The sequence below is a fragment of the Pleurodeles waltl genome, chromosome 12, assembly GCF_031143425.1.
Source record: "Pleurodeles waltl isolate 20211129_DDA chromosome 12, aPleWal1.hap1.20221129, whole genome shotgun sequence".
NCBI lineage: Eukaryota > Metazoa > Chordata > Amphibia > Caudata > Salamandridae > Pleurodeles > Pleurodeles waltl.
This window is the reverse complement of record NC_090451.1, coordinates 220817073-220844691: the sequence shown is the minus strand read 5'-3', so window position 1 is coordinate 220844691 and position 27619 is coordinate 220817073. Positions and strand designations below refer to the sequence as shown.

General features: G+C 47.6%; 1 protein-coding gene across 1 annotated transcript in view; it reads right to left on the bottom strand.

Moving 5' to 3' along the window:
* SNTB2 (syntrophin beta 2) overlaps positions 1-27619 on the bottom strand; it is a 370606-nt gene that overhangs the window by 312284 nt on the left and 30703 nt on the right. The window lies entirely within an intron of this gene.

Genomic DNA, 27619 nt, shown 5'->3' with positions numbered 1-27619 from the left:
ATGGAGCACATTATCCATGCGCCCTTAAATTATACCCTAATACCTGAATGTGTGTAAGTCTATATCAAACCCATATTGTATCCACTTATAGAAAAAAAAACGCAAACAAAATAAAGTGTGTGTCAAATGACAGGCTTTTGACGTGTGAAGCACAGTAAACAAGTGGCTGTGTTTGCTCAGAAGAGCAAAACTACAATCTACCTCAACAAAATCCAATTCTTCACACTGCAAGCCTGTCTGTCGTCACACATACATCCTCCATTCAGCGGGACCTGTAAGTATACATTGCTCATAGAAGCCTGAAACGGTTGTAGTGCTGGCTTCAGAATCCAATAAACATAAATGGACGTCTGCGCATGTGTGCGTGTCCGATTGTGAATGAGGGCGTTTAGTTACATTGCTGTTACGTTTATTTAAGTGCATATTATCTAGCAAATATAGTGCATGCATGTGACCCAAGTTTAATACTCATTAGGTACACCTCTGTATTTGCATTTTATTTACCTGCATGGTAAGTACGTTGGAAATAGAGTGGGTTGCTAAATAAACTGACTGACATAAATGGTTGTTGGAAGGACAGTGCATGGGTGCTCCAATGGAGGAGTTGGGTGCTTGAAGGTCAGTGGGAGGATGGAGGGACAGACAGACAAGGGTGTTTCTTTGAAGGACAATGAGTGGGCAGATGGACGGGCAGAGGTGGGTTTTGGAACGACAGAGGGTGGGTGGGTGGGTGGCTGGATAAGCGGACGAATGGCTGGATAACAAAGGCAGATTTTTTTTTTTTTTTAACAAAGTCGGTGTGTGTGAGTGTGTCTCAATATATACATCATTGGGAAAGTAAGAGCCAATTTGACACTTTTGTTGTATGTCACAGCACGTATTGACTATTTCACATCCATGTGCTATTCAGAGTTATTGCACCTGCTTCTCGAGCTAGTATGGTCCATACCCACAAAGTGTGTGCACTATATACATATCACTGCATGACAGAAGTGATTAGAGACCCTCGCAGATAAACACACATTACTCCTATGCGCAGTAATTGTCTACCACATAATGCAATATACCAGGCCTGTTTCTTTACTATGGCGTTCCCTGCTGGAGGGCACTAGAGCCTGTAATTATCTGCAGCAAGTCTGTAGTGGTGAACACAAAAATGGAAGAACATGAGCCCAAATCATGTCTGATGCCTAGGACTTCTAAATAAATGGGGGAAGCCCTGTCTGAGACATAGTGCCCTTCCCCGGAATAGGTTTAGAATTCGGATAGCCTCATGCATGGGAAAGTTGTGGTCAAGGTGGGAGGCAGAAAGAAGCTGGGGAAAAGAGTTTAAACTTGACAGGTATTTTGTTTTCCTAAACTTCACACGGGCTACCAATTGATAAAATTCTGGCTGAGAAATCGTGAACTGGAGTACTTTTAGTAATAATTTATTTTTGGCACCGAATCTTTTTTTTTTTTTTTTTTTTTTTCCGAACCACTGCAAGTAACACTTACTATTAACCAACTCTCCTCAATTTAACAGCTTTGGAATGATAGAATATTTAGTGGATCGTGTTTTAAGGATTTGAACCTTTGAACTGTAGGTTATACAGATATCAGTGATGGGGACTTAAAACGCTGCCCCATTTACCAGTGTTACTTTATTCTCCTTCTCTGGGTGTTGCATGAGCAACAACATATTTTGCTATATCCTGGTACATCCCAAAACAACAAATGGGTCAGTTAATGACATTCAGACCAAAAGATATTCACATAATAACCCCTTGGGTGCCCAGGACGGAATGTTTACATCCTTGGCTAGAGCTAGCGCTCCCCCAGTGGGCCACCCACCCCCATCCTCTGGGCAGGGATGGAAGGGGAAATCGCTTTCCCCACCACCCCGACCCCCACCCCCAGTCACCTATGATGAAATCAGCACGCAATCACACGCTGACCTCAGAGGTCACCCAGCGCGATCGGAGGAGAAACACTTTTGTTTCTCTTCCGAACAGGGGGTGGGGGCAGATTGGAGAGGCATGAAAGGAAAGGCTTTTCCTTTCCTTTCATGTCTCTGAGCATTCCTACAGCACAATCACACAGCGATCGTGCTGCAGGAATGCCACTAAACACCAGAGAGTTTGTTGTTTTCAAATATAAACAATGACGGAGAACGACCTCTTGGGCAATGGGTTGCTCCCCTGCAGGACATTTCTTTTAAGGCCTTTTCTGCCCCCCTTGGGGGAAGATCGCCCTATGTTAATTAGGCCGATCTGCTCCCAAGGGGAGCAGAAACGACTAGGCACCAGGGATTTGTGGGTTTTTTCTGTTGCTGTTTTTAATTTTTACAGATGGGGAGCAACCTCTTAGGGAAGGGTCGCTCCCCCGGGGGTCAATTTTATTTTAGGCCATTTCTGCCCACCTTGGTGGCAGGTTGGCCTATTTTTATTAGGCCGATCTAGATCGACAGAAAGCCCACTAGAAACCAGGGAAGATTTTCTTGTTTATAATAAGAGGGTGGGGTATGGACGTAACCCCACCTCAAATAAATGGGATCAAAGTGTTCTGCGACCGGTAGGCAGATGGGGCAATTACCCACAATCCACCCCTGGAAGGTGGCAGAAAGCCTACTAGATGCCAGGGAATAAAAAAAAAAAAAAAAAAAAATAGGGTGGTGGCTACCAACCAGTATGAATATGGTTATGCCCCCACCCCAACTGAAGGGGGTAACAGTCTTTCAGCTCTCTACACACCCCCCCCCACACTAAAAGATCTTATCCCAACGGCAAGCAAGAGGACATTTCATTATTTTGGGTTCTGATTTTAAATTTGGGGCATGAGAGCTCGGCTAACTCTCAAAATCATCCCATTTGGAATGGTGAGGGCTGCACATTTTGGACTTTGGGACCCTGCCATGTAGAAAAATCCACAAGACCTAGACACATCTGAAAACAAAACATTTGGGTGAGTCCAGGGTGGTGTGCTTCACATGCACCCCGCACCATTTTGTTACCCACAATGCCCTGCAAACCTCCAACTTTGCTGGAAATCACACATTTTTTTTCTACATTTTTGTGATGGAACCTTCCAGAATCTGCAGGAATCCACAAAATGTCTACAAGACCTAGACACATCTGAAAACAAAACATCTGGGTGAGTCCAAGGTGGTGTGCTTCACATCCATCCTGCACCATTTTCTTACCCCAGTGCCCTGCAAACCTCCAGCTTTGCTTGAAATCACACATTTCCCCCCCACTCTTTTTGTGATGGCACCTTCCGCAATCAGCAGGAATCCACAAGATTCCTACCAATCAGCATTGTCACATCTACCAATAAAAATTCTGCCCAACTTGTCAGCCTACAAACTCTTTTTTCAAACTCCCCTTTTGGACCCGCTTTGGTTACCCCTCAATTTTGACATTTTGTACTCTTCCCTGGCGCAGGCAACTGGGCCCACTTACACAAGTGAGGTAACATTTTTATCGGGAGACTGAGGGGAACATTGAGTGGTAGGAAATTTCTGGGGGTGCGGTGATCCCACACAGAAATGTGAGGTACCATTGTTATTGGGAGACTTGGGGGAAACACAGAATAGGTCAAGTGTTATTGCCCCTTGTCTTTCTCTACATTTTTTCCTTCCAAATGTAGGAGTGTGTAAAAAAAAAAAAAAAAAAAAAAAAAAAAAAAGTCTATTTGAGAAATGCCCTGTCATTCACATGCTAGTATGGGGACCCCGGAATTCAGAGATCAGAAGCAGTGGTTATTTGCACAACACCTTATCTTGTGCCCATTTTGGAAATACAAAAGGTTCCCTTGATACCTGTTTTTCACTCTTTATATTTCATCAAACGAATTGCTGTATACTCTGAATACAATGAAAACCCATTGCAAGGTGCAGCTCATTTATTGGCTCTGGGTACCTAGGGTTCTTGATGAACCTACAAGCCCTATATATTCCCGCAACCAGAAAAGTCCAGCAGACATAACAGTATATTGCTTTAAAAAAAATAAAAAAATCTGCCATAGCTGAAAAAAGTTATATAAAAAACGTGGTCGGAAATGGCTCTTTTTCCTCACCTCAATTTAAATTTTCTGTTCTATTTTTTATTTTAGCTGTTACTTTCTGTAGGAAACCCTTGAAGGATCTACACAAATGACCCCTTTCTTAAGTCAGAAGAATAAGTTACTTACCTTCGGTAACACTTCTTCTCGTGGATACATTAACTACCTGTGGATTCCTCACCTAAAGAATTCTCCCCTCGTGCCAGCTTCGACGGAAATTTCTTCTAGCTCTGCACGTCGACGATGACGTCACAATCGCCCGGCTCCAAGCGACGCCGTATGACGTCATCTAGGCAATAAGAAGCTCTTGTCAACGTGCAGACGTCAGTTATCACCATTTTTTACGTGCCTTAGAGGCGAACAGGTGAAAATTAGACCTTGAAGAGAACATAATCACATCCAAAGAATTGAAAACACAACATTTATTATACTAAAAATAGCAAGAAATTAAATATGCTAGTCAAAATTAAATCATGAGTACTTGAATTATCAAGACTAGAGAAAGAAATACATAAGATGTCAACCACAGGAACACCTCTAGCCAAGGCCGATGAAGCAGCCTTAGCTCTGGTGGAATGGGTTCGAAGCCCCACTGGAGGTTCTTTCTTTGCTAGAGAAAAACATAACTTGAAGCAAAGAATGACCCACCTGGAAAGCGTTCTCTTGTGGACAGCTTTGCCTCTCCTCTTTCCCACGAAACCGACGAAGAGCTGATCATCTTTCGTGCTGTCGACAAAGAAGCTCAATGCTCTTCGTGGACCCAGTTGGTGGAGCCTCACTTCCTCCTTGGATGGATGAGGCGGAGGGTAAAAGGAAGAGAGAGTAATAGACTGCCCCAAGTGAAAGGGTCTTTCGGGAGGAAAGCCGCCTGGGTCCTTAACACCACTTTGTCTCTAAAGAAGGAAAGGTATGGAGACTCTACAATAAGAGCCTAAAGCTCACTGACTCTTCTGGCCGATGTTATGGCTACCAGGAATACAGTCTTAAGAACCAGCAAACGCAAAGTACAAGAAGAACGAGTTACTTACCTTCGGTAACGACTTTTCTGGTGGATACATTAGCTACCTGTGGATTCCTCACCTAATGAATTCTCCCATGGCGCCAGCATTCGACGGAAATCTTCTTCCTAGTCTCTGCACGTCGACGAGGACGTCACTCTAGCCCACGCGACGCCGTCTGACGTCATACAGGCAATAAGAGGTCCTCGACGACGTGCCGACGTCAGTACCAATCATTTTTTTACGTGCATGAGAACAACCAGGCAATGCAATGAAAGAGCAAGGCAACATCCCATAACATTGTAAAAATACACAACATTGCATGAATAACTGTAAATCTTTTATATATATATATAACTCTCTCTTTTTAAAAATATATATACACATCAAGTATATACACAAAGATATATACATATATTATATACAACATCTATTGCACCCTAGAAGACCAAGAGGAGCGTACTCAAGGATTACTTGGTAAGACCAGAAAGGCAATGGGGAGGCGGGTGGGACCGTGAGGAATCCACAGGTAGCTAATGTATCCACCAGAAAAGTCGTTAACGAAGGTAAGTAACTCGTTCTTCTGATGGATACAACTACCTGTGGATTCCTCACCTAATGAATAGAGTCCCAAAGCAGTACCACGCCCGGCGGTGGGTGCCTAAATGGTCAAACCAAGAAATCCTGCAGCACTGACCGTGCAAAATGGCCGTCCCTTCTAACCTCAGAATCCAAACAGTAATGTTTTGCAAAAGTGTGAAGGGACGACCAAGTTGCGGCCTTGCAGATGTCTACCACAGGAACACCTCTGGCCAAGGCCGAAGTGGCCGACTTAGCTCTGGTGGAATGAGCTCTAATGCCCTCAGGAGGATCCTTCTTTGCCAAAGAGTAACAGATTTTAATGCAAAGAACAACCCACCTGGATAGTGTTCTCTTGTGGACTGCCTTTCCTCTCCTCTTGCCCACGTATCCAATAAACAGCTGATCCTCCAGCCTGAAATCCTTTGTTCTATCAATAAAGAAGCTCAACGCCCTCTTTGGGTCCAGACGGTGCAGTCTTTCTTCCTCTTTGGAAGGATGAGGCGGAGGATAGAACGTGGACAAAGTAATTGCCTGAGCCAAATGGAAAGGTGAAACAACCTTCGGGAGGAAAGCAGCCTTGGTCCTCAACACCACCTTATCCCCATAAAAAGTTGTATAAGGGGGCTTTACTGATAAGGCCTGCAACTCACTCACTCTCCTTGCTGATGTTATAGCTATCAGGAAGACTGTTTTTAAAACCAAATACCTTAAGGGGCAAGAATGCATAGGTTCAAAAGGGGACCCCATAAGGAAAGTCAGGACCAAGGACAAATCCCATTGCGGCATAACGAATGGCTTTGGAGGATATTTATTTAGAAGACCTTTCAAGAAACTGATAACAATAGGGGATTTAAATAAAGATGGTTGGTCTGGAAGACATATGAAGGCTGACAAGGCCGATAAATAACCCTTAATGGTAGCCACTGCACAACCTTTCTGCGCTAGAGACAGAGCAAAAGACAAAACGTCCGATAGATGAGCATGCAAAGGATCAATCTGCCTCTCTCCACACCACGCAACAAATTTAGACCATCTATTAGCGTAGATCGATTTAGTGGAGTGTCGCCTGGCCGCTAATATAACATCCACTACCTCAGGCGGGAGAGAGAAGGAACTCAGGTTGCCCCGTTCAATCTCCAGGCATGTAGGTGCAGACTCTGGAGGTTGGGGTGTAAAACCTGCCCCTGCGACTGCGAGAGGAGGTCTGCCCTGAAAGGGAGACGGAGCGGAGGGGACATTGAGAGTTGGAGAAGGTCGCAGTACCATACCCTCCTTGGCCAATCCGGAGCTATTAGGATGACTAGAGCCCGGTCCTGGCGAATCTTCCTCAATACTCGAGGAATCAAGGGTATGGGAGGAAACGCGTAAAGCAACTGGCCGCACCAGGTTATTTGAAACGTGTCCCCCAACGCTCCCTGCATCGGATACTGGAGGCTGCAGAATAACGGACAATGCGCGTTCTCTCGAGTGGCAAACAGATCTACCCGAGGAAACCCCCACTTCTGGAAGATTAAACGGACTTGATCTGGATGGAGACGCCACTCGTGGTCTGCCGAGAATTGGCGACTGAGACTGTCCGCACGCACGTTCAAGACTCCGGCCAGATGGTTTGCTATCAAGCAAATCTGATGGTCCTTTGCCCAGGACCATAGTCGAAGAGCTTCTCTGCAGAGAAGGTACGACCCCACTCCTCCCTGCTTGTTTATGTACCACATCGTGGTAGTATTGTCCGTTAGGACCTGTACCGACTGACCACGAAGGGAAGGGAGGAAGGCCTTGAGAGCCAGACGTACAGCTCGTAACTCTAACAGATTGATGTGAAACATCTGTTCCTCTGGAGACCAAAGGCCTTTGATCTCCAGATCCCCCAGATGAGCTCCCCACCCTAGAGTGGAAGCATCCGTTAGGACTTTGGCCACTGGTGGCGACTGCTGGAACGGCTTTCCTTGTGAAAGATTGTTGCTTGCAATCCACCACTTCAAATCCACAGCAGCATCTCTGGAGATCTTGACAGTACTCTCTAGATCCCCTTTGTGTTGAGACCACTGCCTTCGGAGGCACCACTGAAGAGCCCTCATGTGCCAGCGAGCATGCGTGACCAACAGAATGCAGGAGGCAAACAGACCGAGCAGACGAAGGACCTTGAGGACTGGAACTACCGCTCCATTTCGAAACATTGGAACCAAATCCTGAATATCTTGAATCCGCTGAGGCGGAGGAAAGGCCCGACCCAATGTTGTATCCAGTACTGCCCCTATGAACAGGAGGCGCTGAGAGGGCTCTAGGTGAGATTTGGGCTCATTCACCGAAAAACCAGGTCGAACAACAACTGGGTTGTTGACTGCAGATGATGCGACACAAGCTCCGGGGACTTGGCTTTGATCAACCAGTCGTCCAAGTAAGGGAATACTGCTATCCCCTTCCTTCTGAGTTCTGCCGCAACCACCGACATCACCTTCGTGAAGACTCAAGGTGCTGAAGTAAGACCAAACGGAAGGACCGCAAACTGATAGTGCTGCGATCCCACCACAAACCGGAGATACTTCCTGTGTGACTTGAGTATCGGGATATGAAAGTAAGCATCCTGCAAGTCGACAGACACCATCCAGTCTTCCTTGTTCAACGCCAAAAGCACCTGTGCTAGGGTCAGCATCTTGAACTTTTCCTGCTTGAGGAACCAATTCAAGATCCTCAGGTCCAGGATTGGTCTCAAACGACCATCCTTCTTGGGAATCAGGAAATACCTTGAGTAACATCCTCGACCCCTTTCCTGCTCTGGGACCAACTCCACCGCGCCCTTTGAAAGGAGGGCTTGTACCTCCTGTTCTAGCAACAGGAGGTGTTCTTCTGAACAATAAGAAGGGCGGGGCGGGGCGGGATGAGGGGCGGGAACTCCCGAAAGGGAAGGGTGTAGCCTTTTCCCACAATACTGAGAACCCAAGTGTCCGTTGTAACAGTCTTCCATTTGGTGAGAAAATGCTGTAATCTTCCCCCTACAGGAGAGGAGTGAGTGGGAAATGGTGGAAGCCTAAGGCTGCTTCCCCTGCTGCACCCCGCCAGAGGATGAGGAAGAAGCAGAGTGCTGCTGAGAGGCTCCTCTGGTGCGGACCCTACCTCTCCCTCTAAAAGATCTATAGGGATGGGAAGAGGCAGGTTGCTGATATCTTCCCCGATGGAAGAGGAGGAAGAGCCACGCCCAAATCCACGAAACCTCCTGAAAAATCTGGAAGAGGCCGTGGAAGAAGGAGCTTGGAGCCCTAACGACTTAGCCGTGGCCCTGCTCTCCTTAAAACGTTCCAAGGCCGAATCAGCCTTGGCTCCAAACAGCTTGTCCCCATCAAACGGGAGATCCAACAATGTGGACTGTACATCCGCAGAAAAGCCCGAGTTACGGAGCCAGGCCTGCCTCCTTGCCACCACAGTTGTGCCCATTGCTCTGGCTACCGAGTCGGTCGTATCCAGTCCGGATAATCTGGGTCGCAGCAGCCTGGGCATTTGAAACAAAATCCAAAAGACCCTGGGGAAGCTCTGTAAATGATGAGGAAATGTCATCCATCAGAGCATGAATATACCTCCCCAGGATACAGGTTGCGTTGGTGGCCTTCAACGCCAGACTGCAGGACGAAAAAATCTTCTTGGACTGCGCCTCCAGTTTCTTTGAATCTCTGTCCCCAGGCACCGTCGGGAAAGAACCAGGCGCTGACTTGGATGAACAGGAGGCCTGCACCACCAAGCTCTCCGGCGTAGGGTGCCTAGACAGAAAACCAGGGTCAGTTGGAGCCGCCCGATACCTCCTGGCCACGGCTCTGTGAACTGCTGGGGAAGATGCCGGCCTCTTCCACACCTCTAACACCGGATCCAGCAGAGCGTCATTAAATGGCAAAAGAGGCTCCGCCGCAGCTGAGGCCGGATGTAGCACCTCTGTTAGAAGGTTTTGTTTAGCCTCCACCACCGGCAAAGGCAGGTCCAAAAAACTAGCTGCCTTCCGTACCACTGCGTGAAAGGAAGCAGCCTCCTCAGTATATTCTCCCGGAGACGAAAGATCCCACTCAGGGGAAGTGTCCAGCCCACTGGCCGACTCCAGACCACACAGCCCATCACCCGAGTCCTCTAGCTCTCCTTCCTCCAGGGCTCGTTGGTACTCCTGCTCCTCTAATACACAGAGAGCACGTCTCCTCGAATGAAGCCGTTGTTCAATACGCGGAGTCGACAATGCCTCCGCCGAAGTCGAAGATCGGCGCCGATCTTCAGAAGCCACCGACGCCGCGTCCGGCGCCACAGGTAACTTCGGCGCCGACGAAAGAGCAGTCGAAGCAGATGGACCCACCGGAGTCACAGGCCGAAATCCCGACGTCAACGGGATGGAAATCCCCGGGGCCAATCCCTCTGAAGCCACCGGAGCGGCCACCGGCGCCGACACCGGCGCCGAGCCCACGTTCCCAAAAGGGAGAAAGGGCATAAAGGGTGCCGGCCGAAGAGGCGCAGGATCACCCAATGAAAAGGCCAAAGGCCCAGCCGGAGCACCCCCTGGAGCCATCTGTTGGAAGTTGGCATACATCGCATTCAAGAATGCGAAACTATCGGCTCCAGGGGTGGGAAAAGCCGGATACTGGGGTGCCTGTCTCGGAGGCGACCCCGACGCCGGCCTCGACGTCTGCGACGCCGGAGATAACACCTGAGGCTCCAATACCTCAATCACCGACGCCTGTCCAGGTGAAGTCGGAGACGCCGGAGAGGGCAACGGCGTCGAAGGATGCGGCGTAACCGTGGGACTGATCTCCCATGTCCTTCGGCGCCGATCCGAAGACCTGGAACTAGTCTCCTTTGAATGACGCCGAGATTCTCTACGGCGCCGGGAGTCTCGATGACGCCGATGTGTTGGCGAAGAAGACTTCTTGTGATGCTTCTCCTTTTTCGATTTTGCCATAAACAGCTTCGCCTCACGTTCCTTGAGGGCTTTTGGATTCATGTGCTGGCATGAATCACAAGTCGAGACGTCGTGGTCGGAGCTCAAACACCAAAGGCAGTCGGAATGAGGATCCGTCACTGACATCTTGCCTCCACACTCACGACAAGGCTTGAATCCAGACTTTCTCTGCGACATTATTACCACAGTGAAAGACTACGCAGCAAAAATACACTGTAACCACAAAAGTAACAGTTGCTCCCTCGAAGATAACCGTTTCGAATGCACGGAAAAAAGGGAACTGACGTCGGCACGTCGTCGAGGACCTCTTATTGCCTGTATGACGTCAGACGGCGTCGCGTGGGCTAGAGTGACGTCCTCGTCGACATGCAGAGACTAGGAAGAAGATTTCCGTCGAATGCTGGCGCCATGGGAGAATTCATTAGGTGAGGAATCCACAGGTAGTTGTATCCATCAGAATGCATTGGTTCAAAGGGAGATCCCATTAGAAATGCTAATACTAAATTAAGATCCCACTGAGGCATAACAAATGGTGAGGGTGGAAACTTATTAGTGAGCCCCTTAACAAACCTCAAAACAATTGGAGACTTAAACAAGGAGGGTTGATCAGGGAGGCACACAAAAGCAGACAGTGCAGATAAATAGCCCTTAACTGTGGCAACTGCACAACCCTCCTGTGCCAAGGAAAGAGCAAATAATAATATTTCAGACAAGTGAGCCTTTAAGGGATCAATTTGGTTCTCTCCACAACAAAGTACAAATTTAGCCCATCGATTTGCATAGATCGATTTGGTGGAGTGTCGCCTGGCCGATAAAATAACATCCACCACTTCCGGTGGGAGAGAAAAAGCACTCCGATTGCCCCATTCAATCTCCAGGCATGAAGGTGCAGACTCTGGAGGTGGGGGTGTAGAATCTGAAACTGCGAGAGGAGGTCCACCCTGTAAGGGAGACAGAGGGGAGGGCACAGAGAGAGTTGGAGAAGGTCTGAGTACCACACCCTTCTTGGCCAATCCGGAGCTATCAAGATGACCTGGGCTCGGTCTTGGCTGATCTTCCTCAGAACTCGAGGAATCAGGGGTATGGGAGGAAACACGTAAAGCAACTGACCCTACCAGGACATCTGAAACGGGTCCCCCAAAGCTCCTTACACCGGATACTGGAGGCTGCAAAATAACGGGTACTGTGCATTCTCTTGAGTAGCAAACAGATCTATCTGCGGACACCCCCACATCTGGAAGATGTAAAGAACCAGATCCGGATGAAGACGCCACTCGTGGTGGACCGAGCTGCATCGACTGAACATCTGCACGTACATTCAGAACCCCGGCCAAATGATTTGCTACCAAGCAAATCTTGTGGTCCTGACCAGAGTCTAAGAGCTTCTCTGCAGAGAAGATACAACCCCACTCCTCCCTGCTTGTTTATATACCACATCGCAGTAGTGTTGTCTGTCAGAATCTGGACTGACTGACCGCGAATGGAAGGGAGGAAGGCCTTGAGAGCCAGACGTACTGCCCGCAATTCAAACAGATTGATGTGAAATCTCTGTTCCACTGGAGACCAAAGGCCTTTGATCTCCAGGTCCCCCAGATGAGCTCCCCACCCTAGAGTGGAAGCATCCGTTACTACTGTGGCCACTGACAGAGGCAGCGAGAACGGCCTTCCTTGCGACAGGTTGCCGATCGCTGCCCACCACTGAAGATCCACCGCAGTGTCTCTGGTGATCGTAATCGAATCTTCGAGATCCCCTTTGTGCTGAAACCCCTGCCTGCGGACACACCACTGAAGAGCCCTCATGTGCCAGCGAGCATGAGTGACCAGCAGTATACAAGAAGTAAACAGAACGAGCAGACGAAGGACCTTGAACTGGAACTACCACTCCGTTTCGAAACATCGGAATCAACGCCTGAATGTCCTGGGCCCGCTGGGGCGGAAGAAAGGTCCGACTCAATGTTGTGTCCAGTACTGCCCCTATGTACAGGAGGTGTTGAAGGGGCTCCAGGTGAGATTTGGGCACATTGATTGAAAAACCCAGGTCGTACAACAACTGAGTTGTCGACTGCAGGTGACGCCGCACGAGCTCTGGAGTCTCGGCTTTGATCAACCAATCGTCCAGATAGGGAAACACTGCTATCCCTCTTCTTCTGAGCTCTGCCGCTACCACCGCCATCACCTTTGTGAAGACTCAAGGCGCTGACGTAAGACCAAACGGGAGGACCGCAGACTGATAATGCTGCGATCCTAGCACAAACCGGAGATACTTCCTGTGCAATTTGAGGATCGGAATATGGAAGTACGCATCCTGCAAATCGACAGACACCATCCAATCTCCTTCGTTCAACGCCAAAAGAACCTGTGAAAGGGTCAGCATTTTGAACTTTTCCTACCTGAGGAACCAATTCAAAATCTTCAAGTCCAGAATGGGTCTCAACCAACCATCCTTTTTGGGGATCAGGAAGTATCTTGAATAACAGCCCTGACCCCTCTCCTGCTTGGGAACCAACTCTACGTGCTTTTTGCCAATAGGGATAACACCTCCTGTTGCAGTAACAGAAGATGGTCTTCCGAACAAAAGGATGGGCGGCGAGGGAAGGGAGGAGGGAACTCCCGAAAGGGAAGAGCGTACCCTCTCTTCACAATGTCGATGACCCAAGAGTCTGATGTTATAAACTCCCACATTGGAAGAAATTGGACAAGTCTCCCCCCTACCGGAGACAAGTGAACAGGGAGTGGAGGAGGACTAAGGCTGCTTTCCCTGCTGCACCCCTCCCGAGGAAGAGGAAGAGGCAGAGTGCTGCTGGGTTGCTCCTCTTGTACGTACTCTTCCCCTGCCTCTAAAGGATCTGTAAGGCAGGGAGCTTGCAGATTGTTGTTGTGGCGCCTGGAATCTGCCACGAAAGGAGGAGCCACGTCCAAAACCCCTAAACTTCCTATACGATCTAAAGGAAGAGGAAGTAGCTGCCTAAAGTCCTAACGACCTCACTGTGGCCCTACTCTCTTTGAACCGTACAAGAGCAGAATCTGCCTTTGTCCCAAAGAGTTTTTCTCCATCAAAAGGCAGATCCAGGAGAGTCGCCTGCACATCTGTAGAAAAGCCTGATGAGCGCAGCCAAGCCTGACGTCTCGATACTATGGATGTGCCCATAGCCCTTGCCACAGAGTCAGAGGTGTCCAACCCAGACTGGATCACCTGGGTCGCCGCCTGAGCGTCCTCTAGCAAATGCAACACCTCTTGCGGCAAGTTTGGATGACCTTTTGCTTCCTCCATAAGGGCATGAATATAACGTTCCAAAATGCAGGTTGAATTGGTTGACTTCAAGGCCATACTGCATGACGAAAAGGCCTTCTTTGCAGCGTGGTCCATTTTCTTTGACTCCCTGTCCGCAGGGGTGCCGGGGAACGAACCAGGAGACAACCGGGAAGAACAGGAAGCCTGAACAACAAAACTCTCCGGAGTTGTATGTTTGGAGAGGAAGTCCGGGTCACCTGCAGCCGCACGATAGCGCCTTGCTACCGCCCTGCTGACAGCTGTAGAAGTCACAGGTTTTTTCCAAATGTCCTTGATGGGGTCCAGGAGAGCCTCATTGAAGGGCAAGAGAGGCTCCGCCACCACAGAGGCCGGATGCAGCACTTCCGTCAAAAGGTTCCTTTTCACCTCAGCAGCCGGAAGAGGAAGATCTATAAAGTCTGCAGCCTTCCTTATTACTGCATGAAAAGGTGCAGCCTCTTCAGTATACTCCCCAGGGGAAGCCAAATTCTATTCAGGGGAAGTATCAATATCGCTCGCAGTGTCCAGTCCCTGAAAATCACCCGAAGGCTCCAAGATCTCGCATTCTTCCAGATGTTGCCTGCTATATTCCTCTTCCTCCAGGAGGTGCAAAGCTAGACATCTGGACCAGAGTCTGGATTCGAGACCTGGCGTCGATAAGGCGTTGGCCGACACCGAAGATCTTCGCCGGCGCCGTTCTTCAGGTCCATCCGACGCCGGATCCTCCGGCGCCACAGGCACCTTGACAGTAGACTGGATCCGTGGAGAATCCACCAGCGCCGGAGTTGCAGACGTTGTAGGCGTCGCTGGTCTCCTTGGTGACACAACTGGTATCGGCGCCGTAGCGCCACCAGACTGCAAAAAAGGCATGAAGGGAGTCAGCTTGTAAGGAGCCGGAGCACCCAAATTAAAAGCCAAAGGGCCCGACGGACCTGCATGCCCTCCACCAGGCGCCATGGTGAAAAAGACTGAACATGGCATTTAAAAATGCCGCAGGATCCGTACCCGGCGCCGGGAAAGCTGGGTATGCTTGCGGTGTCGGCGCGGGCATAGAAGCCGATCATGGGCCAGGCAAATCCTGCTCCGTAGAAGCCGCCGGCTCCTGAAGAGGCTCGACTTCAAACACCGACAAAGGTGAAGTCGGAGTCGTAGGAGTGACAGTCGGGCTAATCTTCCACGTCGGATGGCGCCGAGCTGATGGAGATGCAGATCTGGACCGACCTCTACTCGATGGGCGCCGGGAGTCGTGACGGCGCCGAGAGTCTCCATGACGACAATGAGTCCGCGAAGATGACTCTCTCCGATGTCGCCTTTCCTTCCTCTTCTTGGAACGGGCCAGGAACAATTTAGCCTCCCTTTCCTTAAGCGCCTTAGGGTTCATGCGCTGGCAGGAACCGCATGACTTGACCTCCTGGTCGGAACTAAGGCACCAGATACAATTTTCGTGGGGGTCAGTGACCAACATTCGACCCCCCACACTGGTTACAAGGCGTTGTGTGGAGTCGGGCGATTGAGACGTCATCGTCGACGTGCAGAGCTAGAAGAAATTTCCGTCGAAGCTGGAGCGAGGGGAGAATTCTTTAGGTGAGGAATCCACAGGTAGGTGTATCCATCAGAATTTGGTCTACTTTTCAGAAATGTTTAGCTGCCCGGGATCCAGCATTGGTTTCACAGCCATTTCCGTCACTACCTGGAAGGAGGCTAAAAGCACACACACACACACACACACACAAAAGAAAAAAAAAAAAAGGGGGTATGTCCCAGTAAAATGCCAAAATGTTGTTGAAAAATTGGTTTTCTGATTCAAGTCTGCCTGTTCGTGAAAGCTGGGAAGAAGGTGGATTTTAGCACTGCAACACCCTTTGTTGATGCCATTTTCAGGGGGGAAAAAAACACATGCTTTCTTCTGCAGCACGTTTTTCCCATTTTTTGTAATTAAAAAAAAAAAAAAAAAAAAAAGGAAAGGTTAGCTTATTTTCGGCTAATTTCTTGGTCTCCTCCAGGGGGAGCCCGCAAACTCTGTGTACCTTTAGAATCCCTAGGATGTTAGAAAAAGAAGAAAAAAAAAAGACACAAATTTGGCGTGGATAGTGTATGTGGGCAAATAGTTATGAGGGCCTTAGCGCAAACCACCCCAAACAGCCAAAAAAAGGCTCAGCCCCTGATGAGGAAAAGGCCTGGCAGCGAAGGGGTTAATAACGTCAAGAAAGTATGAAAATAAACCCTAATATCCATTTTTTTACAAAACAATGAGTGATATCAAAGGAAGTGAACAAGTAAAGCCTTCGTGTAGGTAAATATGGAACTCTATTATTGCTTAACGAAGTTTTTTTTAAATACTTTGCGGAAGTTTAAAATTAGGAGCCTGTAAGGACAATATGGGAACTAGGGTATTTGCGGGACAAGGGTGTGTGCTTAAAAATAAAGGCGGGGCAATATTGAGACATTGGAAAGTGAATAATTGGCACCTTGTGCCGGAGCAACCCACAATTCAATTTAGAAGAAGAAAAAAAAAAGTGTGCTGACTAAACCATAATTAAACAGTGTGTGTTGGGGGGGGGGGGGGGGGGGACACATGTAACAGGCAGATCTAATGAAAGTGAAACACACACACAAACACACCCAAAGCTTGTCTTGAAAAACTTGGGCTCTGATATTTGGATGAGCTCAAAATGGGTGAACATTAGGGCATGGTGAGGTAAAAGGCAAATGGGACGACAACCAGATAAAAAAAAAATATATATGCCAGCAGCATAGACAACACTAGTCCGGAGTACGGAGTCTAGTTCTGAACAGTTCTTCCGGAAAATTGTATTGGGTTCTCAAAGCCTCATCTAAAGTATTGCTACTATCTTCAGAGGCTTCATCTGGTTAACTGTAAGCAGTTTCAGAGGCCACATTTAGGGTGTTTTGTCCAGATTTGGTGACCTCAGCTGGCATATTTTGTCAAGTGTTTGAGAGCCTAAAGAAGCACAGTGACGAGTTCTTATTCCTCACCCTGGGGATTACTACTATCTGTAGGGACAATCTATGGGGTACCGCGTTCAGAAATGAAGGCAGCATCTGGAATTATCCCAGGAGTCAGGGCTATGCATCTATTGCAAGAGATTTATCATCACAGAGGTTGGTTCTTCTCATGTGACTGAACATTAATATTTATATGGTAGGCTAAATAGTATCTAACAGCACAGCGTATTTTACAGTACCTTGTGAAATTCACTTATGTTTACAATAAATCCTGAACTGAGTGAGGTCTGGCCCTTAGCAATATTTTGCTTCATGTGGTTTTGCAACTGATGTAAATAGTAAAAAGGCGGGTAGCCCCCTCTGACGCAGCTCTTATGTTCTGAACATGCCAAAGGTTTAAAAAATACAAATACGTCTTCATCACTGTGATTGTTAAATAATAGTGCAGGGCTCGACCAAGAGGATAAGACGAGAGACAAAAATCAAGGAATATATATATAAATACTTTTTTGTAAGAAAAACAGTCTTTGAAAAACAAAGATAACAAATTTCAACCTGCCATGCTCTGAGACAATCACCATGAACTGCACCCGGACTCCATCATTAGTTTATAGGGAACAAAAAGGTATTTGAATCATACATACATATCAAGAGGAAAGAAAATCCAGTTTTGATTATGCAACACCTAAACTCCTGTATTTTCTTGCAATCTACTAAGTACAAATCATACTAATAGCAATTTCACATTAGTCTCACTTCCATCGTGCAACAGTAACATAAACAAGCATTGGCAAAGCCAACAGGTTTCACCCATGCAAGAGCTACTGGCTCTGACAAGGTGTTTAAACCATGTTGTACACCAACGGGGCTGCCGTTAATTATGGCTAAAAGTGAGTGTCAGCGTGGTGCAGATTAGTTATGAGGAACAGAGGGGTGCACACTGTGGAGTAGAGTCATTGAGTATATTAGCAGAGTGGAGTGCAACAGTGTGACCTAGAGTGAAGTAGTATAGAGTGGCGTAAACTGGAGAGGCCCAGAATGCAGGAAAGTGTTGTGGAGCTGCTATGCGGCAGCACAGATTTGCTTACAGTGAAGAGCCATAGAGCGGTGTACAGTGGAATGGGGTGTTGTGGAGTAGTGTCGTAGAGTGGCTCTGAGTGGAGTGGTTAGCGCACTATTACAGACAAAACATTTTCAACTGAAATTACAATTTAATTTGCACATACAGTTTCACTGATCGAACTATACAGCATACAAACTATAATGTGTAGAAATGGCATCACATAGTGTACCGATTTGTTTTGCTCGTATTAAAACATGTTTCCATCACATTTCTGAACAAAACAAAAAAGTGTTTCATTTGGGCTTCCCTAATTCAGATATATTCTGAAATAGTTGCACAGTTCATTTACATACATTTAAATTTTGTTGAGTGCTAGAAAAAAACCTTTCCTTTCTCAATACCCAGCAAGATCGTCAGAGCAATCCTCTCACTTTGAAGACACAGAAAGTAAACACCAAGCTCCCTCAGACGAACACTTGACACTACGCCATCCTACGACACTCCACTGTACTCCACACACTCTATCAAATGCACCACCTTATTCCACTCTACGACACTAAGCCACTCTACAACACTCCAATCTCTACACCACTACATGGCACTCAACACCACCAACAACTCTCTTCCACGCCACTAACTCTTAGCCACTCTAGTGTAAAACACGGCTAGCATACCTTGGCTGAGCCTTGCCTAATGCTCACGATTAACATCCAGAGGTGATATTTACGTTCTTTACAGCACTTTACACTTCACAGCAGCTAAAGATCAGCCAGCAAGCAAGCAAGAGCGTCTGTTTATTAATTCTGTGCCTCAACAACCAAAAAATATGACACAGGAGTTTCCTAAAATTGAACAGACATATTCCTGCTATCCAGTATAGAACATACAGGAGATGAGCATGAGGACAATGTACTAAATAAAAAGGTATAGAAGGTACTGGGAAGCTGGGGAGGAGGCTCAGCAGATGTACCAGTTGCTTGAGGGATGCAGAAGATGGGATTTCAGTTTCAGTACTAACAGCGTAAAGGTACGCAGAGGCGTGGGGGTTTAGCTCGGCAAAATAATAATATAGTTATGCAAATAACTATGATGCAACTCAACTTAATACATGTAGGCAGAAAGAACAAGTTTCTTACCTTCGGTAACGCTTTTTCTGTTGGATACACTAGCTACCTGTGGATTCTGTCGGATCCTGGCGCATGGGAGAATTCATAAAATAAGGAATCCACAGGTAGTTATATCCATCAGAAATAGACTGTTTACGGGTGACATGATTGTATCCAGTACGCACACCGTTCACCGTTTTATTCGCAATTACTAATAACAGTTTATTTTCGTAAACTAGCACTCGGTAAATACTAATTCGGAATGAAAAATCAATATGTGCGTCGGATGATTTTGGGATTAGGGTGGGGGTCGGTTATATCATCAGCAGACTGAAGTTTTCTAATAGGCTTCTCTCAGAATACCGTATTCCACCAGGGGGTAAGTGAGCGGACAGTGTGAAAGACGTGCCAATTCACATTTTTTCCAAAAAGGTAATAGTTCTATTTTGGGGCTTAGGCAATCTGCTGGGCGTGACCCGATTCGTTTGCGGCAGGCAAGAAGGCAAGAATGGCGCTGGATGTATTTTTGCTTTTAACAAAACACACCGGTGGAGGGGGCTGGGGTATTACAAGTAAGTGGATATTTCATACTGCCACACCCTTGGCAGATAATCTGGGCATGAGTGGTTAAACAATTGTGTTAAAAGGAAGAACACAGCGATAGTTCCAAACAGGCCGTGCTGGTGGAAACTGGATGGAGGGAAGGGGTCTGGCGCAAGGGAAGACTGCCCGCCTTTCACGAACTGACTGGTGGTGGAAACATCTGGGCGAGAGGAGCACTTGACATGATGAAATGGTCTTAAAAACAGATGTCCGGAGGCCTCATTGCAACAAAAACAAACCAAACCAGCTACGCGTGAACATTAACCCGCTCCTCCCAGCGCAGCATTTACAGCCCTCGCTTTCTAGCTCCATATGGTAAAATAAATGCGCAAGCAGTAGGAGAACAGGATAATAAAAACACAATTAACGGCTCGATACAAATTATTTCTGTCAGCCTTCGCTTTGCGGGATTTCACTATACCTGCCGACATTCACTCCTGCCGCCCAACCCTCGCGTACTTTTTAAACGATGAATTAGCATCAAAGTTGCAGGTCGAAAGTGAAAAGGAAAGTTGAAGCGCGTAATGAGAAACGAACTTGGTTGGCACCAGGTTGCTGGCTCAAACGTCAGGCACTAAAAGTAAAGAGACGTAGGTTATGTTATTATTTACAGTGACATATCCGTGTGTTGATTATGGAAATACAGTGAGTTTAGTTGTGAACAGCTGTGTGTAAGAGTTTACTAGCGCTTGCTGGTACTCTCAGGAGAGGGTGCAAGGAATGAATGGGCATGGACAGGGCTTTAACTGGATTAAAAAAAAGCGAGGTGTCTAAATGTGGCACGGTAGTAGAGGTCTAACCAGAAATCCTTCAGAAGGGGCGTGGGCCTATGTAATTAAAGGCATAGCCCAGCCCTGTGAATCAGGAACCCTGTGATTCACAAATTCTAAACGTGAGCATGTTGTCCGAGAAGTGGGAAGGTGCTAGGACAGTATGGCGCAGCCCAGAAACTTAACACACTAAGATAAGGCTGAAAATAACATGGCCAGGGAGAAAGTGCCGTGTCCCATTTAGAAAAAAATCAGATTTACGTTTTGCTCTTTTCAGACTTGGCCAAGGTCCTTATACAGAATGATAGGGGAGACCATAAAAAAAGCAAGGATTTCCATTATCGCATCTCTGTATCGGACCGGACCCACTTCCAGAAGGGTAGCCAGTCTGTCATGGGCCTCGGCGCAAGGAACAAAACGGGGCCCCCTGGGTGTTGTCTGAATTATAAAATACCTCAATAATCATAATTCAGTGGGTTATTCAGGCCTCGGGTACCCCTGCACCTCTTGCACCAATGGAAACTATACCCTATGACCTATGTTGCTGGTGTGATAGGTTTCTTTCTTTCACAAATAGATTTTCCTTCTCACCAGATGCAGGGCCCAAAACACGGGCAAAGGAGCACCTGCTTCCTACAGCTGCAAAAAATAAAAATAAAAAAAATAATATGACCCTCATCTTCGACAAGCACAGAAAGCATCTTGGGCCTTCACCCTCCTGTTTTTTTCTCTTTGGTGCAGGCCCGGGAATTGCAACAGTGAGCCAGGTAACTGAACGTGAAAAAAAAACACGTAGTGCAGCAGGCTGATGTTCCATAGATTAACTAAACTAACAGCACTTCTCAACAAGGCATCAATTCTTAACAAGGGCACCACCGACGGTCTCAGAGGCCGTGAAATGTGGAATGAAAGGGTAAACATTCAGAACAACAAGTTACTTACCTTCGGTAACACCTTTTCTGGTGGATACATTAGCTACCTGTGGATTCCGCACCTAAAGAATTTTCCCCACACCCCAGCTTTCAACGGAAATTTTCTTCTAGCTCTGTACGTCGACGATGACGTCACAATTGCCAGACTCCCACGCAACGCCGTATGACGTCATCCAGACAATAAGAGGTCCTTGTCGACGTGCAGACGTCAGTTATCACCATTTTTTACGTGCCTTTGAGGCGAACAGATGTGATACGAACACAATCATATTTATACACCAACATGTATTTCACTGATATGAAACATAACCAATAGAAATAAACAATACAAAAAATGTGCATAAATATATACACGTTTTCCGGTCCTTTTTTTTCCCTCATATCTATATATATCTATATCTCTCTATAGATATAACTATATACACATATATAAAACAGTGCATCAGTATATACATATGTACAATATACGGGCACTCACCCAAGGAATTCGTGGTAAGACCAGTCAGGCAACAGGGAGGCGGGTGGGACCGTGAGGAATCCACAGGTAGATAATGTATCCACCAGAAAAGGCGTTACCGAAGGTAAGTAACTTGTTCTTCTGATGGATACAACTACCTGTGGATTCCTAACCTAAAGAATAGAGACCCAAAGCAGTACCGCTCTCAGTGGTAGGTGCCTGAACGGTCAAACCAAGAAATCCTGCATCACTGAGCGTGCAAAATGGCCATCTCTCCTAACCTCAAAGTCCAAAAAATGCTTGGCAAAAGTGTGGAGGGATGCCCAAGGTGCCGCTTTGCAGATGTCAACCACAGGAACATCTCTAGCCAAGGCCGATGAAGCAGCCTTAGCTCTGGTAGAATGGGCTCGAAGCCCCACTGGAGGTTCTTTCTTTGCTAGAGAATAACATAACTTGAAGCAAAGAATGACCCACCTGGAAAGCGTTTTCTTGTGGACAGCTTTGCCTCTCCTCTTCCCCACGAAACCCATGAAGAGCTGATCATCTTGTCTGAACTCGCTCGTCCTGTCGACGAAGAAGCTCAACGATCTTCTTGGATCCGGTCGGTGAAGCCTCTCTTCCTCCTTGGATAGATGAGGGGGGAGGATAGAAGGAAGAGAGAGTAATGGACCGTCCCAAATGAAATGGTGTAACAACCTTCGGGAGGAATGCCGCCTCGGTCCTTAACACCACCTTGTCCCTGTAAAAGGAAGTATATGGTGGTTCCACACTAAGAGCCTGGAGCTCACTCACTCTTCTAACCAATGTTATAGCCACCAGAAAAACAGTTTTCAAAACCAAAAGCCTCAATGGACAAGAGGGCATTGGCTCAAATGGTGAACCCATAAGAAAGGTCAATACTAAGTTAAGATCCCACTGTGGCATAACAAACAGAGTGGGTGGAAACTTATTAGTGAGACCCTTAATGAACCTCAATACAATAGGAGACTTAAACAAAGAGGGTTGGTCTGGAAGGCACAGAAAAGCCAACAGCACGGATAAATAACCCTTAACAGTGACAACTGCACAACCCTTCTGTGCCAAGGATAAAGCAAACAAGATGTCAGACAAGTGGGCCCTCAAGGGATCAATGTGGTTCTCGCCACACCAACTCACAAATCTGGCCCACCTGCTTGCATAGATAGATTTGGTGGAGTGTCGCCTGGCCGATAAAATAACTTCCACCACCTCAGGCGGGAAAGAAAAGGAACTCAGAATGCCCCGTTCAATCTACAGGCATGAAGGTGCAGGCTCTGGAGGTGGGGATGTAGAACCTGCCCCTGAGACTGTGAGAGGGGGGGGGGGTCTTCCCTGTAAGGGAGACGGAGCGGAGGGCACAGAGAGAGTTGGAGAAGGTCTGAATACCACACCCTTCTTGGCCAATCCGGGGCTATTAAGATGACTTGGGCCCGGTCTTGGCGGATCTTCCTCAGAACCCGAGGAATCAAGGGTATGGGAGGAAACGCGTAAAGGAACTGTCCCTTTCAGGACATCTGAAACGTGTCCCCTAAAGCTCCTTGCATCTGAAACTGGAGGCTGCAGAACGACGGGCAGTGCGTGTTCTCCCGAGTGGCAAACAGATCTAGCTGTGGATATCCCCACCTCTGGAAGATGTAAAGGGCCAGATCTGGATGAAGACGCCACTTGTGATCGGTCAAAATGCACAGACGTTCAGAACTCCGGCCAGATTTGCTACCAAGCAAATCCGATAGTCCTGAGCCCAGGACCAGAGACGAAGAGCTTCCCTGCAGAGAAGGTACAACCCCACTCCTCCCTGCTTGTTTATATACCACATCGCTGTAATGTTGTCCGTCAGGACCTGAACTGCCTGACCGCGAAGGGAAGGGAGGAAGGCCTTGAGAGCCAAACGTATCGCCAGCAGTTCCAACAGACTGATGTGAAACCTCTGTTCCACTGGAGACCAACAACCTTAGACCTCCAGGTCCCCCAGATGAGCTCCCACCGCAGCCCACCATCGAAGATCCACTGCAGCGTCTCTGGAGATCCTGATCGATCCTTCGAGGTCTCCTTTGTGTTGAAACCACTGCCTGCGGACGCACCACTGAAGAGCCCTCATGTGCCAGCGTGCATGAGTGACCAGCAGAATGCAAGAAGCGAACAAACCAAGCAGACGAAGGACCTTGAGGACTGGAACGACCACTCCATTCTGAAACACTGGAATCAACGCCTGAATGTCCTGAATCCGCTGCGGCGGAGGAAAGGCCCGATTCAATGTTGTGTCCAGTACTGCCCCTATGAACAGGAGGCGCTGAGAGGGCTCCAGGTGAAATTTGGGCACGTTCACCGAAAAGCCCAGATCAAACAACAACTGAGTTGTCGACTGCAAGGGATGCCGCAAGAGCTCCGGAGACTTGGCTTTGATCAACCAATCGTCCAGATAAGGAAATACCGCTATCCCCCTTCTTCTGAGCTCTGCTGCAACCACCGCCATCACCTTTGTGAAGACTCGAGGTGCCAAAGTAAGACCAAATGGAAGGACCGCAAACTGATAGTGTTGGAACCCCACCACAAACCGGAGATACTTCCATATTCCGATCCTCAAGTCGCACAGGAAGGTAAGCATCCTGCAAGTCGACAGACACCATCCAATCTCCTTCGTTCAACAGCAAAAAAACATGTGACAGGGTCAGCATTTTGAACTTTTCCTGCTTGAGGAACCAATTCAAAATCCTCAGGTCTAGGATTGGCCTCAACCGACCATCCTTTGTGGGGATCAGGAAGTATCTTGAATAGCAGCCCTGACCCCTCTCCTGCTCTGGAACCAACTCCACTGTGCCTTTCGACAAAAGGGTTAGCACTTCCTGTTGTAGTAACAGAAGATGGTCCTCCGAACAGAAGGATGGGAGGTGGAAACTCCCAAAAGGGAAGTGTATAACCTTTCCCCACAATGTTGGTGACCCAAGAGTCCGATGTTATGGACTCCCACATGTGAAGAAAATGAGACAGTCTCCCCCCTACAGGAGATGTGTGAACAGGGAGTGATGGAGAACTAAGGATGCTTTCCCTGCTGCACCCCTACGGAGGAAGAGGAAGAGGAAGAGGCAGAGTGCTGCTGGGTGGACCCTCTAGTGCAAACCCTACCCCTGCCCCTGAAGGATCTATAAGGGAGAGTTCCTGAAGATTGCTCTCCTGCTGCCTGGAGACTGCCACAAAAGAAAGCCATGCCCAAACCCCCTAAATGATCTTAAGGAAGAGGAGGTGGCTTCTTGAAGTCCCAAAGATCTTGCTGTGGCCCGACTCTCCTTAAACCGCTCCAAGGCAGAGTCGGCTTTCACCCCAAATAGTTTGTCTCCATCAAATGGCAAGTCAAGCAGTGTTGTCTGTACATCAGGAGAGAACCCTGACGATCATAGCCCAGCATGCCGCCTTGTCGCTATGGACGTGCCCATAGCCCTGGCCACCGAGTCAGAGGTGTCTAGTCCAGATTGAATCACCTGGGTCGCCGCCACCTCAGCGTCCAACAAGACGTTATGCACGTCTTGAGACATTCCAGGGTGCCCCTTGGCCTCGTCCATAAGAGCATAAATATAATCGCCCTAAAATAGAAGTAGCATTTGTAGATTTCAGAGCCATGCTACATGAAGAAAACGCCTTCTTAGCCGACTGGTCCATTCTTTTAGACTCCCTATCTGCCAGAACTCCTGGAAAAGATCCAGGAACAGAGCAAGAGGAACACGAAGCCTGTACAACCAAACTCTCTGGAGTCGGGTGCTTGGATAAAAACGCCGGATCACCTGGAGCCGCTCAATATATTCTTGCCACCGACCTGTTCACGGCAGTCGAAGTCACAGGCTTCTTCCACACTTCCCTAAATATGGTCCATAAGCACCTCATTGAATGGAAGAAGCGGCTCCGCCACAGCTGATGCTGGATGTAACACCTCAGTAAGGATGTTGGTCTTGACATCCACAGCTGGAAGAGGAAGGTCCAAAAACTCCGCTGCCTACGCACCACGGCATGAAAAGAGGCAGCCTCCTCTGTATACTCCCCCGGAGAAGCCAAGTCCCACTCCGGGGAAGTGTCTAAACCACTTGCCGTGTCCAATCCTTGCAAGTCCCCTGACGGCTCAAAAATCTCTCCCTCCTCCAAGTGCTGCTTCTCATACTCCTGCTCCTCTAGCAGCCTCAGAGCCAACCTTCTGGAGCAGAGCCTGGATTCGATCCCTGGTGTCGATAAGGCGTCAGCCGACGTGGAAGACCTCAGACTTCGCCGATCCTCGGAGTCATCAGACGCCGGATCCCTCGGCACCATAGGTTTCTTTAAAGTCGATTGGAGCTGTGGCGAACTCATCGGCACCGGGGCGGTGGACGTCGTCGGCGTCACCGGTCTTCTAGGCAATGCCATAGGTACCGGCACCGAACTAGCACTTCCTGAAGGAAGAAAAGGGCATTGGTCTATAAAAAGCCAGAACACAGATGTCAAAGGCCAATGCACCTGACAGCCCCGCATGCACACCTCCCGACGCTACGGTGGCGCAGATGTTAAATATTGCATTGAGGAATGCAGCCAGGTCCGTGCCCGGCACTGGGAACGCCGGATAATTTTGTGGAGCTGGTGCTTGAGGCAAAGCTGGCGTCGGCTCAGGCATCTCCATCTGCGCCGGAGAAGCCCTCTGCTCCTGATGCGGATCAACCTCATAAACCGACAGTGGAGACGTCGGTGAAGCTGGAGTTGTCGGAGGCATAACAGTTGGGCTGACCCCCCAAGTCGGTTATGTCGAGCCGATGTTGACCTTGAACGGGAGCGGTCCTTGCTCGACCGGCGCAGTGATCCATGCCAGCGCAGAGAGTCTCTCAAGGGTCAACAACAGTATTCAGTCTGCCAGGCATTGCTTAGAAACCCATTTAGCTAAAGACACTAAATTCACAGACCTCTGACTCTAAGGAAGGTGGTGATAACTCAAACTGCACCAATAATTATTTGAAATAAACCAGATCCATTTATTTGTCCTTTTCCGAAGGTGGTGTGACCCAACGAAATGCCTTACCACAAACTGCTTGGAGTCCTTCACTGATGTTATAGAGACTCATTTAAGACTGCAGATTTGTGGAAGGCAAAGAGCTTCGCTGGATCCTCGTGCAATGTTCAACTCAGATTAGTGTGGTATGTAAAACAGAATACTGCATCTTCGTTAGAAATCTGCATATATTTATTAAAATTTTATGGTGGAAGAGCTTCACTTGATCCTGGACAATGTTCAACTCAGATCAATGAGGTATGTAAACCTGAATGCTGCATCTTAGTTTGAAACCTTAATTTGCTTATTAAAATTGTATAGTGCAGAGATACCCTTCATGGTGGGACCAACAAGTGTAACATACAAAATAAACCACTCTAAAAAAGAAGAGAGATGTGCTCCTTAAAACATTCCTATGTGCACTGATCTACCAGACTCCGAGTCCTACATCACAGAAGATAGAGATTAGAAAAAACACACTTTAAAGCAAATATTTACTGTAGTTATATATTTGTTAAAAAGATGAAGGTGCAGCTTTTTTAATGCAAGTCAATTTATCTGGAAAACTACCAAAGAACATGCTTTTTTTTTTCTTTAAAAAAAAAAAAAAAAAAACACGAACAGCAAAATTTGTTGCTTCTTAATACTTCCTTTGCAGAGATCCAAACTACTTTTTGCCTCCAAAGTATTGATCGTCACAGCTTTTGAAAATCAAACAATTTGATTTCCAAGTCAGGTTTTTTACCAAATTTACCTAAAACCATCACTGAACTATATCACTTTGGTCACTGAACATCTGAAGTACAAGTGCCTTTCCCAAAAAGCATCTTTCCTAAATCTCATCACAAAAAGGAAGTTTGAGACACTGAGTGCAAAGGATGCCTC